Raw genomic sequence first — 14,198 nt, 5'->3', positions numbered from 1 at the left:
GTCCTGAATCTGTCCTCAGTGTCGTGCTAGAGATCTTGCTTCAGGAGCAGTTGTGGATTTTAAAATAACTGCCAGAGACCTGGAACAATGATCTCAGGGAAACAGACTGTAGATTGCACTATATCAGCATGTCCACTAGATGTCAGTAAAGCGCTTTTCAACCCTATTGCAGTGCAATAGCAACCTTTTGTGTGTGGTGGCAGTGGATGCTGTACAGTATTTTTTTTTTTTTTAAATGTTGCTGTGAACAGGTTAGCGTTACGGCCCAGGCTGTTACCAGCCGGAGGAAGACTCAAACACAGATAAACTAGGTTTCAGTGGTATTGCAGACTTTAAATAAACACACAAATCACAAAAACAGTAAGAAAGGAACAGGCACAAGGGCCAACATAAACAGTAAAACGAATCGCTAATATCATGCTGGCTGGGACCAGGCCAAAACAGAGATACCAACAACACAGTGTAACCCTTTCTCCCAGCAAAGGATTGCAGCTGGAGCCTAATTAATCATGACGTTTTCAAGAAAGGCTCCAGTCACATTCTCACATGTATTTTGTCAGGGAGGGATTCAACCCCCTCCCTGCCAAACTTAAATACAAAATAAAAAACACTCATTTTACCCAGGCACAGTTGCTCACAAAATAGATATAATTTTCTGATAGCAGCCACTGCAACAGAGTACGTATCTTCAAATCAAATAGCATCATTTAAATTTCCCTTGTCTACATTTCCTTAACTGTTTGATGTTGTTTGCAGTTATGCTGAGAGGTTCTGGGTCCTATTGTTCCACTTTGATACGTCTGAAGAACTCTAAGTGCCAGAGCTGGAAAGCGTTCCTCAGTCTATGCATCACGTGACAAAGTGACTCTTAAACGCTACATTTATACCTTGATCTGGGCATGTTCCCCTGGTCTACCCTGGTGTGGGGTGTGTTGTCTTGGTATACCCTGGTGTGGGCGTGTTGTCCTGGCATATCCTGGTGTGGGTGTGTTCTCCTGGTATACCCTGGTGTGGGCATGTTCTCCTGGTATACCCTGGTGTGGGCATGTTCTCCTGGTATACCCTGGTGTGGGCGTGTTCTCCTGGTGTGGGCATGTTCTCCTGGTATACCCTGGTGTGGGCATGTTCTCCTGGTATACCCTGGTGTGGGCGTGTTCTCCTGGTATACCCTGGTGTGGGCATGTTCTCCTGGTATACCCTGGTGTGGGCATGTTCTCCTGGTATACCCTGGTGTGGGCGTGTTCTCCTGGTATACCCTGGTGTGGGCGTGTTCTCCTGGTATACCCTGGTGTGGGCATGTTCTCCTGGTATACCCTGGTGTGGGCATGTTCTCCTGGTATACCCTGGTGTGGGCGTGTTCTCCTGGTATACCCTGGTGTGGGGTGTGTTCTCCTGGTATACCCTGGTGTGGGGCGTGTTCTCCTTGTATACCCTGGTGTGGGCATTTTCTCCTGGTATACCCTGGTGTGGGCGTGTTCTCCTGGTATACCCTGGTGTGGGCGTGTTCTCCTGGTATACCCTGGTGTGGGCATGTTCTCCTGGTATACACTGGTGTGGGCATGTTCTCCTGGTATACCTTGTGGGTCCCTTGATTTCTCTGGAAGTCTGAACAGACATTGTAATTTACTGAAGCCTCGTTCCAAATCAAGTCCACTTAACAATGCTAAACCCTGATGGCAAGGGCTACTTTCAAGATGATAAGGCACCCATCCACCGTGACAGAATTGTGCGTGAATGGTTTGAAGAGCAGAATTGAGCTATATACATATCTATTCAAAACTATTCAATAAACAACAATGAGAAATATAAGGCTGTAATTGCAAGCTTTTAGCTTTTTGTTAATATAGCATCAGTGTACACTTAGGTGTAGATTATTCCCAACGGTAACAGTAATAATCTCCCCTAAGCCCCCTGGTATCGCCCCCCCTCCCCATCTTATATGAGACAGACAGCCTGTCAGACTGCGCTGTGCCTGGTGTCTCTTGACTGAGTCTGCCTTGAGAAAATGCCCGTCAGGCGACACTCAAGCATGCAGACGTTTGTCTGTTGCCTAGCAACCCCCCCTCCCTTGAGAGCAGCAGATACAAAAAAGCTAAATCATTTACCTGCCAGTGTCAAACTAAACATGAAAAAGCCTCTCCTGTTTTTTGGTGTTTGTGAATTCAATACTCATGAAAGCAGGGATAACAGCTCTGCACCTCAGTCTTGACCTGTACATCCTTATGCCTGAAACCCATTACCCAGTCATCCAGTCAACCAGTCACCCAGTCACCCAGTCAACCAGTCACCCAGTCACACCAGTCACCCAGTCACCCAGCACCCAGTCATCCAGCCACCAAGTCACCCAGTCAACCAGTCACCCAGTCACACAGTCACACAGTCACACAGTCACCCAGTCACCCAGTCATCCAGTCAACCAGTCAACCAGTCACCCAGTCACCCAGTCACCCAGTCACCCAGTCACACAGTCACACAGTCATCCAGCCACCAAGTCACCCAGTCAACCAGTCACCCAGTCACCCAGTCATCTAGTCACCCAGTCACACAGTCACACAGTCACACAGTCATCCAGCCACCAAGTCACCCAGTCAACCAGTCACCCAGTGACACAGTCACACAGTCACCAAGTCATCCAGTCAACCAGTCACCCAGTCACCCAGTTACCCAGTCAACCAGTCACCCAGTCACCCCAGTCATCCAGTCACCCAGTCACCCAGGACACAGTCATCCAGCCACCAAGTCACCCAGTCAACCAGTCACCCAGTCACCCAGTCATCTAGTCACCCAGTCACCCAGTCAACCAGTCATGCAGTCACCCAGTCATCCAGTCACCAAGTCAACCAGAAACCCACTCATCCAGTCATCCAGTCATCCAGTCACCCAGTCATCCAGTCACCAAGTCAACCAGAAACCCACTCATCCAGTCATCCAGTCACCCAGTCACCCAGTCAACCAGTCATGCAGTCATCCAGTCACCCAGTCATCCAGTCACCAAGTCAACCAGAAACCCACTCATCCAGTCACCCAGTCACCAAATTATCCAGTCACCCAGTCATCCAGTCACCAGGTCACCCAGTCACCCACTCATCCAGTCACCCAGTTACCCAGCACTGAACAGTCAAATAGTCGACTAGCAGGCTTCAATTTCAAAGCAGCAGCAGCAACATCTTAATGTTTTGTGTGTTACAAATGTATACTAGCAGCGAACTAGCAATGCCTAGTTTTAATATTTGAATTACGTTCAGCTGTTTGAAATGAAATGGAAAGTACTTGTGAAGTGTGCATTTTCAGATGGACAGAAGTATAAATGATCACGTACACGTCAACCCTGTATGGCACGCCAGAAGCTAATGCAGCCTTTTTAAGATGGGGGTCATGTGCTGTCCAGCCCTAGCGTTTGTTCAAATGCAAACTGCAGAGTTCTGCACAAGCTGCAGCCTACCGATAACCCCACTAGTCAGGCCAGTGAAAAGAACATTGCAATGATCAATCACGTCCTGGACTAATCTCACAGCATCCGTCATTCAAGATATGCACTGAGGATGTCTGTCTGTCTCAAAATCTACAGTGTATGGTGAACACAATGGTTTCAGCATCTCCAAACTCTAATCCTAGACTCCGCGCTGCCTATAGGCTTTTCTCGTTGCATTTCTCTATAATCTGATATTGTTGTTTTTATAGACTTCTCTAATAGATGCTGATCGGCACATATGCTTCGCCTATTGGGTGGAGGAAAAAACAGCACTAATGAATTAATTACAAGCTGAGCTGCAGTGTTTGCTAAAGTTAGTCAAACAGATAATTAGAGACGTGTCAGCAGCCTCTCGTTAAACAGGGGGTGCTGAGGGGGCAGGAGTAACAGTCTGCTGCTTTCTGCTACTGTACAAATACAGCAGGGATGACGATACTTCAGAATTCATTGTGGACCCCAAATGGCTCTGTGATCAATAAGCAATCAAGTGAATTGACTATTGGTCAATTATTGAGAGCTCCTGGCTTCACGTCACTAATTAAACAGGTAACCAGAAAACTAGCTTATATAGTCAAAAGTGTAGAAATCAAAGGAGGGTATGATGAGGTTGTATAACGCACTGGGGAGACCGCATTTTAACTGACCACAGCACCACAAGGGACATCGTGGCCCTGAAGTGTCCAGCAAAGAACAGCCAGACTAATCCCTGGGCTTAAAGGAAGGAGCCAGGAAGACTGAGACAACTTCATTTATTTAGCAGAGAGGAATTTATACTCAATACACAATAGCAAGGCATGATACATGAATCCAAAAGAGTAAATGCATTTATTCAATAAAAGAATAACAGTTTTTGAAAGCTGCAGTTTTTGACACAATTTGTAGCTGATGCTAAAGAAAGGCTACATTGCACAAGGAAGACTTTGTGTATGGAGCTTTCCCTATAGCCTGACACATCACTACAGCCAATAACATAACGAACCAGTAAAAAGCAACCCCAGCATTTAATTGAGGGGCTTGGAAACAGTGGTATTTATTTTACTGTAGTTGATGTTTTTCTTTCAGAAGGAAAATGTGCCAGTGATCTGGAGATTCAAGTTCATTAGCACGATTTTTACAATATTTGACAAAATATACTGCCAGGGAGAAAAACATACAAAAATGTTAAACCAGTTCAATAAAAGCACAAGTAGAATAATTGAGGCTTACGTGATCGGAAAGATAAAGCATTTGCAAAAATGCATGGAATGAAATATGATAAATAATTTACCAAGGTAAAATAGAGTAGTTAAGGGTTGGTTGCACGTGAATGGAGTAACAGCTAAAGGGCGAATTATATTGATAATTAGGAAGATCACAAAAACAAACTGTAGTCACTTATGATCTAACCCCATATGGTAGCAATACCGGGCATGGAGGCGAGAGAGAATACCTCCAGCATCATTATGGACCATCAGTGAATCAGTCTGAAGGCTCTCTCCAGGACTTCAAGGTAATCTGATCAATTGCCTGTTAATACCAGTGGAACGAATTGTATCTAAACAATAACGTTCCTTGTAGAATGTAATGTGGGCATCTGGACGTAATAAATGGTAAACATGGTCTGGTCTAATCTTTATAGCGTGGCAAAGTAGTTCAATTTTTACCTCAATTCATAAATCTTACACTGGCAACTCTGACACCTTACACAAGGCAAGCTTGTTTTCCCCAACAAAGCAGCAATTGTCTTACCTTTGTGCAGCTTACCCACCTGGGGATCCACCTTCCCAGCACAGAACCACAAGACCAGCACGAACCGTGCGTGCGTGCGTGTGTGTGTGTGTGTGTGTGTGTGTGTGTAAAACAAGTAGCTTTCAATTTAAGTTGAATGAAAACAATATATTTAAAAACAATGGGTTGTAGGGAAATATGCAAATAAAGCATTACAAGAGCCAATCAAATCACGTGAAAGTTGTCTAACGGCTTCATTCCAGCTTTCTCACCCAGGGATTGAAGAACCGTTGCACGGCCACAGAGGAGGCAGGGAAGTGAAGGTCGCATGAAACAAAAACACAAGAGACGGGCAAGATCTGCAGGGGAAAACAACCAGAACTGAAAGAGGAGAAGATGTTGTCCTAGTGCCTCTCAGAAACACAGTCCAGCAATAATGATCAAGATCAATAATGATCTAGTTCACCTCCTGGATAGAGGTTGATTCAAGAATGGCCACCTTTGTCCAGCTCTGTTTTTTCAAACCCACTTTGACGTGAAGTGACATCAAGCCACAAGCCATGCCTTGACAAACTGTCAATTACTGGGGGAGCTTCTTAGAGCATGTGAAAAAAAACTAAACAGTACTGATGGCTTTAAATGTCCCTTGCCATGTCATGCAGTCATTCAAGCGGTTTAAAATGCTGCCTTTCGATTGTATTGTTCTCTTTGTACAGCTTTAGGCTTTGAGCTTACAGCTTTCATCCATGGCTGTCACAGCACCATTAAGAGTTGAATCAACACTCATCTTCAATACGTTGGTTTTGTTTTTATTCTAGGGGGTAAATACCAGATCCACCCCCTCCCTTTGTGTAATACAATTTGTCTTTAAAAGCTTTTGCCTGTCTAGTGCAGGAGCCTTCCTCCTCCTCTCTCATTCCCTCTTTCTGTCTCCTTCTGCACCTCTATTTTTCTCCACTCATTCTCTCCTCCTACCCCTTCTCTCACTCTCTTTCTCTTCCGCACCTGCCCCTCTCTTCTCTTTCTCTCTTCCTCCCTCCTCCTCTCTTTTTATCCCTCCACTCTCACCGTTTCCCCTCCTCCTCTCACTAGCTCTTTCTCTCCCCCTCCTCTCTCTCTCTTTGCCAATCCCCCTCCCTCTCTCTTCCTGTCGGACAGCTGCAGAGGGAGCCATTATGCCAAGCAGCCATTGGTGACAGTTAAATTATTACCTTTGTAGAGAAACTCAACCATTAGCAACGAACAGATTGATGCTTTCAAAGGGAGAAAAAACTCATGCGAGTGTAAAATAAGGATGGCTGTGTGTGCAGTGAAAAGATCGGAGCTATGCTGAGGTTGAAAATTCAGAGATTGGACAAATCATTACAAATACCTGTGCAGCACTTTTCTGCAATATAATTAAATTACTATTTTATGTCCCTGTATTCTCTAGAATTGAATCTTCCTGTTTCAGGTCAGTTTCAGTCGCAATGGGCCTGACAGCCGGTAGGTGCTCAGTTGGCGGGTGCTTCTGTATCCAAAGACTGCGCTATCAGACCAAAAGGGATGACTCTCCCTTTATAAAAGTGCCCTATAGTAAAAGCATAGCAAAGAGTAACGAAGCACAGTGACGTCATGGTAAAGCATAGGCAAGCATTGTAAAGCACAGAGAGGTCTGGTAAAGCATAGGCAAGCATTGTAAACCACAGAGAGGTATGGTAAAGCATAGAGAAGCATTGCAAAGCACAGAGAGGGATGGTAAAGCACAGGCAAGCATTGTACAGCACAGAGAGGGATGGTAAAGCATAGGGAAGCATTGTAAAGCACAGAGAGATATGGTAAAGCATAGGCAAGCATTGTAAAGCACAGAGAGGTGTAGTAAAGCATAGGCAAGCATTGTAAAGCACAGAGAAGTGTAGTAAAGCATAGGCAAGCATTGTAAAGTGCAGAGAGGTGTGGTAAAGCATAGGCAAGCATTGTACAGCACAGAGAGATATGATAAAGCATATTTAAAAACATGCCAATCCATGGTATACGGTGGTAGTGGCATAATAAAAGCAGGGGAAAACTGCAAAAATACCCTGCAAATGTACCATGGCATCAGGGTCTTTATGGCATGTAAACACCTGGCTGACCAGGATGGACCCTATAACCTATTGGCAGTGTTCTGATTTGTGTTTCTAACTGAAATCATATCATGCTGCTAATGCTGATCAGTGTCTATCATACTGTATTTATTTATTATATATGGTTGCGCGTTGCTAGTAACAGAACACAAGAGGCATTAGCTCTGCAGGCTGGAAATGCCTGAATTAGGGCTAGCATAACTGGGAACCCCTAAACCAGCCAGATGGTTCTGTAGGGGCTCCAGGACCGCTACGGTGGAATTCGGTCTTATAAAGCCTGCCTTGGCGATCAAGCACTTTTCCTTTGCTTCTGCTGCTCTAGAGCTCTTTGCTTTGAATGTTTGCTTTTCAGTGTGTTAACCATGCTATTCAATGGCTGCCTCATCCTATTGTGTCAGCCCTTGTGCTGCTGTTGACACTTATTATCCCCACTTGTGATGAAATCCCCTGAAAAAGATCTAGTGGATGGAGTTCAGCACACGCATGTCGCAATTCTTCCATATATCTGGAGAGCCGCTCACCCCATTGCCATGAACCTTGGTGTTAACATTATTTTGTAAATTGAGAAAATCAGGCTCTGGGGAAAAGTTTCTGCCTGCCCATTCGCCTGTCCATCTTTATGTCACACTGACATTTCTGCATGCAGCCTACATATTGCTCTTCAAATTGTGATTAAACATTTCATTGTCGTTTCTTATTCTGTACGTTTCTGTACATACTGTTGTTATATGTCATAGCGGTCAGCGTTTTCCTCATACTAATTTTGCCTTTACATGGGGATGTATGTAACTGATATACTTGTTATAAATCATCCAATCACAGTTATGGGTTTGTTAAAGTTACAGTACATCTTATTACCTGTTCGCAGTGATGTCATCCTGGGAATAGAATATACAGCACAATTCTAATGAAAAGAAACCACAACAGGTTCTGACAAAATAAAACAATGCAGTTTTATTATCTTGCCCAAACTGCACAAGATGATATACAACATGAAACACCTTATCCTTATAAGTTTACCACAGGCAGCTCCCATGGTTATCGATCATTGACAATGGTTTGCACTTGTTTTAAATATGCTTCACCATACCTCTCTGTGCTGCCTTGCCTATGCGTTACTATGTTTCACTTAGCTTTATTAAACTTTGCAAAGCTTTTAATATGGTAAACCTTTATAAGGGCACACACGCCATATGAACTTGTAGTACAGAATCATAAAAATAGGGATTGTAGTGTTAGAATATCAATCTTAAGAAATCCTACAATCGCAACAGGTCTGTGAAGTGAAGATGGATTATCACACAATGAAGTATGGAGCGAAGCAGACTGCAGGCTGAGACACTGCACACAATGATTCAGTCTCTGCAGTACTATTAATCTTTCACTCAGGTTCTGCAGTCTGCCTAGCCCAGCCACGCACGCCCCAAAAGTTTCTACAAATAAGAGAAACCTGCAGTACTGCTGGCGCAGTGGGTTACTGCACTGGCCTTTTAACTCTGGAGGCTGGGGTTTAAATCTGGTTTCTTTGATGGGAAATTCAGTTTTACAGGTCAGTAAAGAAAGTGACAAGATGATACTGTACTGATGAAGCAGCTCTGGTCTATCCTGAAACATATTGCATTGTTTTCAGCCCTGGAATTCATTCTTCATTCAGTCAGGCAGAGCAACACCGAGGACCCTGACAGAAGTCAGTGGATGCACTTACTCATTATTTTCACTCGAGCGTTCCCCTGAGATAACATTTCCAGACAGTACAAGTTTGCTCAGGTCACCCTAATGGAGACAGATCTCTTCAATACTGGAAAACAAAAGAACGCCAAAACACAGCATGCATTATACTGGATCTTTACATTTCCCATTACCTCATCTCTTCCCCTACAATAAAAACATAATTCTGTGTTATATAGTGTGGTGCAGCGGTCCCATGGTCAAGGCTGGTGAACGACAAGAATAGCAACCCAGACGGGAAAACTGCAATTCAGGCCTTTTATTCTTTCACAAAACAAATAAAAAAAAAGGTTTAAACAAACAAATCCAAACAAAAACCTTCATTAACAGCATCCAAGCTTCTCGGATCATAAACCGGGGGGACAACCCACTGCTCCCAGACTCACTCTCTCTCTCTCGCTCGCTCTCTCGCTCATAAATCCATATATCTAACTTTGCAGGGCTTCTGCCCTGTCACATTAGTCAAGCGTTGAGTACAATTCCAGGGAGGTTATGATGAGGTTGTATAACGCCCTGGCAAGACCACACCAAAGCGTTTCAATCACTTTCAACTGGGACTCTTTGAGCACCAGTTAGAAATGCAGGCTGGCAGAACTCGATCTCTCCAGCTCGCGCTGTTGGTGGAAATCACCTAAAGACTGTCCAACGTGAGAGACACTAAAGAGAGGAGGGTTTGAAGTTTGCAGCAAAAGAAGGCTGTGAATACAATAAACTGTCAGGAAAATGTGCAGTTGGTGAATTTTTTTATAAATAAAATTAGATAAAAACATGATACATAAGGTGATCTTTGACTTGTCTGTAAAGTCTAGTCACAGATGGAACCGGCCTAGCCCCAGATTGATATTGCTCAGCTGGATTAATTCCCTTTGGATGGTCCCTTGGTAAAAGCACAGCGGCCTGGTGTGCAGGGAGAGTCATACAGTCAGTGGAGTGCAGGTTTGCATCCTGGCTGTGTGAAGCCATCGGTCTTCACTGGATATTCCAGAGGGAGCGGTGTGCTGTCCCTAGGGCTCCTGTGGGTTAGGGAGACAAATCCAGCAGGTACTGCTTCTCCTCATCACACTACAGCGGATTCTACTGGCCAGACATACCTAAGCTCTAGCAGAAACCTGCAGGACTGGCCTTTGTCGCACAGAGGTCGGTAGCTCTCTGACAACCGCACAAGAGTTCCTGAGTGTACGAGGCAATTGACTTGGTCATAGGATTACTGCCGTGTTTGAGGGAGCGTAATGGGACATTCTAACTGTGTAGAACATTGGGGGTAAAATAATTGACCCTAAAACACTCCACCAGCGTTTTATAAGGAAACTGATAATTCAACTGCTTTGCAAGTGCACTGCACAAAAATAATCACACAGACGGGACAAAATGATTCCTTTTATTAATAATAAATGCTGTATATAAAGACAAGCTCTCCACACAGTTACCCACATGTACAAAATACTTTACACAGATCCACCTACGAGAGTGACAAGTCTAACACACACACAGCGGGTTCCTTGTATGGAAAACACACTATAGGGAGACAGTATCACACAGCAAACTGAAACAACAAGTTGGTTTCTGTGGCTAATTGAGCCTATTGACGACCCAGGCTTTATATTCATATACTTACTCTCTTTAGTGGAATAATTAGCATACAGTCTCCGGTCACTATGTGCTCCCTGTGTTGCAGCAGTGAGTCTCACGCTTGCTGTGAGATGCGTGGCACTTGCCCTGTGTTGCTGTTCTCAGCTGCATGCTTAGATGTGTTCTGAGCCCCGTTCCCTTGAGGCTTGTAATTGTTTCCACTGACAGTAATGCTTATAACTAAAGTAACTGCATTTCATAAATCAGCCTGCTTGCAGAGGGAGGGGAGGAACAGCACAGTGCTCTTGGGGAACAGTATTCAGAGCAGGGTTTGAGGCCGTGGAAACACAGCTTAAGATCGCTAGAGGGTTACTGTGCTTTTTACACTTTGCTCAGTTCTTCAGTTGAATCCTACGTGGAAATCGTTTGCTCTATTGCAATGGTGTGTCATACTGTTGTGCCTTAAAGCTGTGGTAGGAGAGAGCAGAGATAACAAAGAGACAGCAACGAGAATGTCAAGAGCTAAACCCTCCAGCAGCCCCCCACAGAGACTGTGTCTGGCATTTCACTGATGTGCTTACATGACCATGTGCTGTTTGAAGTCACACGCAAGAGCCCTAGATTCTGTTGTCTTAAACGATGTAACGACCAATATAACGTACCTCGTGTGAGCAACGAAAGGTACAATGGCTGCCATTGTTAGAATGGTACGACAACAAGAAGGGCATATATCTTCAATGGTATTATAATGCAATAACCAATACACACTCCTGGTAATACATGATAGACTCATGATACCATGCCAGAACTAGATCACATGTAACCATATCACACGCAAATCCATTGTGGTAATGTTGGGGTCTGTATACTGTATAGTTCTGCTCTTTAGGGCAATGCACAGGGTTTATAATGAGACCCCAATATGTTTTTTTTCAGATTTTCTATAGCAGTTTTATTGTATTAGTTGCGGAGATCATGTAGTGAGGAAAATAAAATAAAAAACTGAACTTGTTTGTTTCAGCTTGCCTGATATCACATCACTTTATTATAAATCAAGAAATAAAAAAAAAAACCTACAAAGGAATGGACATCATGTCATTATTTATATTTATTGTTTTCCAATCACAGTGTATTGATTCACAAGCAGTTCTAGGACACCACGGTGCATTGATTCATGTTGTCTAATGATGCATGGTGTTCCTGTCTACTTCATATTTGATAATACATATAGTAGCTATTAATATTATTACATAGACTTCATTCACAGGGCCTGTATTTTAAAGCAAATGCAAAGAATATAATAATAACAGACCATTCAGCCCATCTGTGCTCATTCAGTTCATAGTAGGTGATTGATTACAGAATTGTGTCAAGTTGGTTCTTAGGGTCTGATTGGCTGCAAAGCCTGTCAGTCATTAAAGGAAACAGCAGATTGGTTACTGACTGGAAAGAAGGCCCTGATGGGGTGAGGACAATTTTACTCTCCTGGTAAAAAGACTAAGAAATTGCAAGAATATCAAAAGTCTGCAAGCAGAGGGCATGTTAAGCCAGTCCAGTACCAGATCATATGCTTTAATATGAAAATACATGTATGTTCTTTACAAAATTCTCTGTTATAAAAGTTTACCACAGTATATCTGCATGGTAATTTTGTAGGTTTGTACTATCCATGTGTTTTGTTTTTTTTAAATACCAGACCTCTCTAGGATTTACAATGCTCACCTATGTGTTATCATGCTTTCATTTTTACAGTTTGCTATGTTTTTACTGTGGCAAACTATTCTAATGGTCGTAGACTATTATAACGGTCATAATGGCATGGAAATGAAGTGGAGCAGTTCAGTTAGCTACAATCACATTCTAAAGCACCACGTTAATACAGTACTTTGTGTGTTGGGTTAAGGACCAATTCATTTTGTTGGGTTTTATTCAGTTTATTTCAAAATTGAACATTGGAAAATGGGTGCGACCTTGTTAAATAACGGCAAGGGTGACTATTTTGTCTATATGAGAAAAAAATACCAGGCTGTTCATATAGCGGTAAAAGCTGGAGTATAGCAGTTTATTTTTTTATTGAAAATCAAAGGGCTTCTCTTACTGTGGGTCACTTCACATAGTTTGCCAAGTAGGCACAATACAAATGCCATGTGCATTTGCGCTCGAACAATACTCTTCTAAAATGTTTCATTCAGGAAAACGGTATTATTGCCACAGAGATGGCTCATTTGTATGGTTAACTGACCGCAAAGCACTGTCCAGGGTTCAAACGTCGACAGTCTGAGTAAGACATCAGCTTCAGTAGACTCACCCTGCACATCGCACACAAAAAGAGGTCAACTCCAGCCTTGTTACAGGCAGCTATTGCTGAGAGACAGCCAGACAACTACTGCTGCTGAATAGAAGACAAGACCGTCTCACAAACTGGGGCTGACAGTCTGAGAAGGGCAGACATCCACATTGAATTGCAAAGTTAAAACAGAGGAGGGCAGACATCCACATTGAATTGCAAAGTTAAAACAGAGGAGTGCAGACATCCACATTGAATTACAGACAAAGTTAAAACAGAGGAGTGCAGACATCCACATTGATTTACAGATAAAGTTAAAATAGAGAAGGGCAGACATCCACATTGAATTGCAAAGTTAAAACAGAGGAGTGCAGACATCCACATTGAATTACAGACAAAGTTAAAACAGGGGAGTGCAGACATCCACATTGATTTACAGATAAAGTTAAAATAGAGAAGGGCAGACATCCACATTGAATTGCAAAGTTAAAACAGAGGAGTGCAGACATCCACATTGAATTACAGATAAAGTTAAAACAGAGGAGTGCAGACAGCCACATTGATTTACAGATAAAGTTAAAACAGAGGAGGGCAGACATCCACATTGAATTACAGATAAAGTTAAAATAGAGAAGGGCAGACATCCACATTGAATTGCAAAGTTAAAACAGAGGAGTGCAGACATCCACATTGAATTACAGATAAAGTTAAAATAGAGAAGGGCAGACATCCACACTGAATTAAATACACTAGTTTGGAAGTAGGACAAAAATATACAGGTGATTCATAATTCACACAAAATGTTTTGCACTGTTTTCAATTCTACTTAAATACTGATATTATTGAACAACCCTCTGCTGGCCAAACAGTGCACCATGGAGTAGACTGTTTTACACTGTTCTGTTCTCTGTTCTACATTGTACCAGAAAAAATACATATCAGCAAGGTGATTTTGAAAGTCACTGGTATGTAACTAAATAGCAGAACACTGGCTATGTTGACACGATGGATAACAATTCAAATACATTTTAAATGTTGTATGCATCCCTAACACAGCATCTCGTTCTATTAACAGCATCTCTTAGACTGTGTTCCTAAGATAGATGTGGGAACCTACATAGGAAGTGGTTATAAAACTGTTACAGTACCTTATGTAGTAAGTTAGCTTAGCAGTATCATACAAAAGCTAAAGCAGCTTCTAGTGTCATCTGAGTTATTCATTCCACCTGTCCCTTCTTTTTGTGAAGTTGGTGGGTGGCTGGCCAGCACTGAACTGCCTTCCTCATTCAGCTTAACCCTTCAACTCTGCTGGCTCAGCCTGTGCTACATA

Source organism: Polyodon spathula, chromosome 40 (genome assembly GCF_017654505.1).
Source record: "Polyodon spathula isolate WHYD16114869_AA chromosome 40, ASM1765450v1, whole genome shotgun sequence".
In the NCBI taxonomy this organism is placed as follows: Eukaryota; Metazoa; Chordata; class Actinopteri; order Acipenseriformes; family Polyodontidae; genus Polyodon; species Polyodon spathula.
This window is presented reverse-complemented; position numbering follows the sequence as displayed.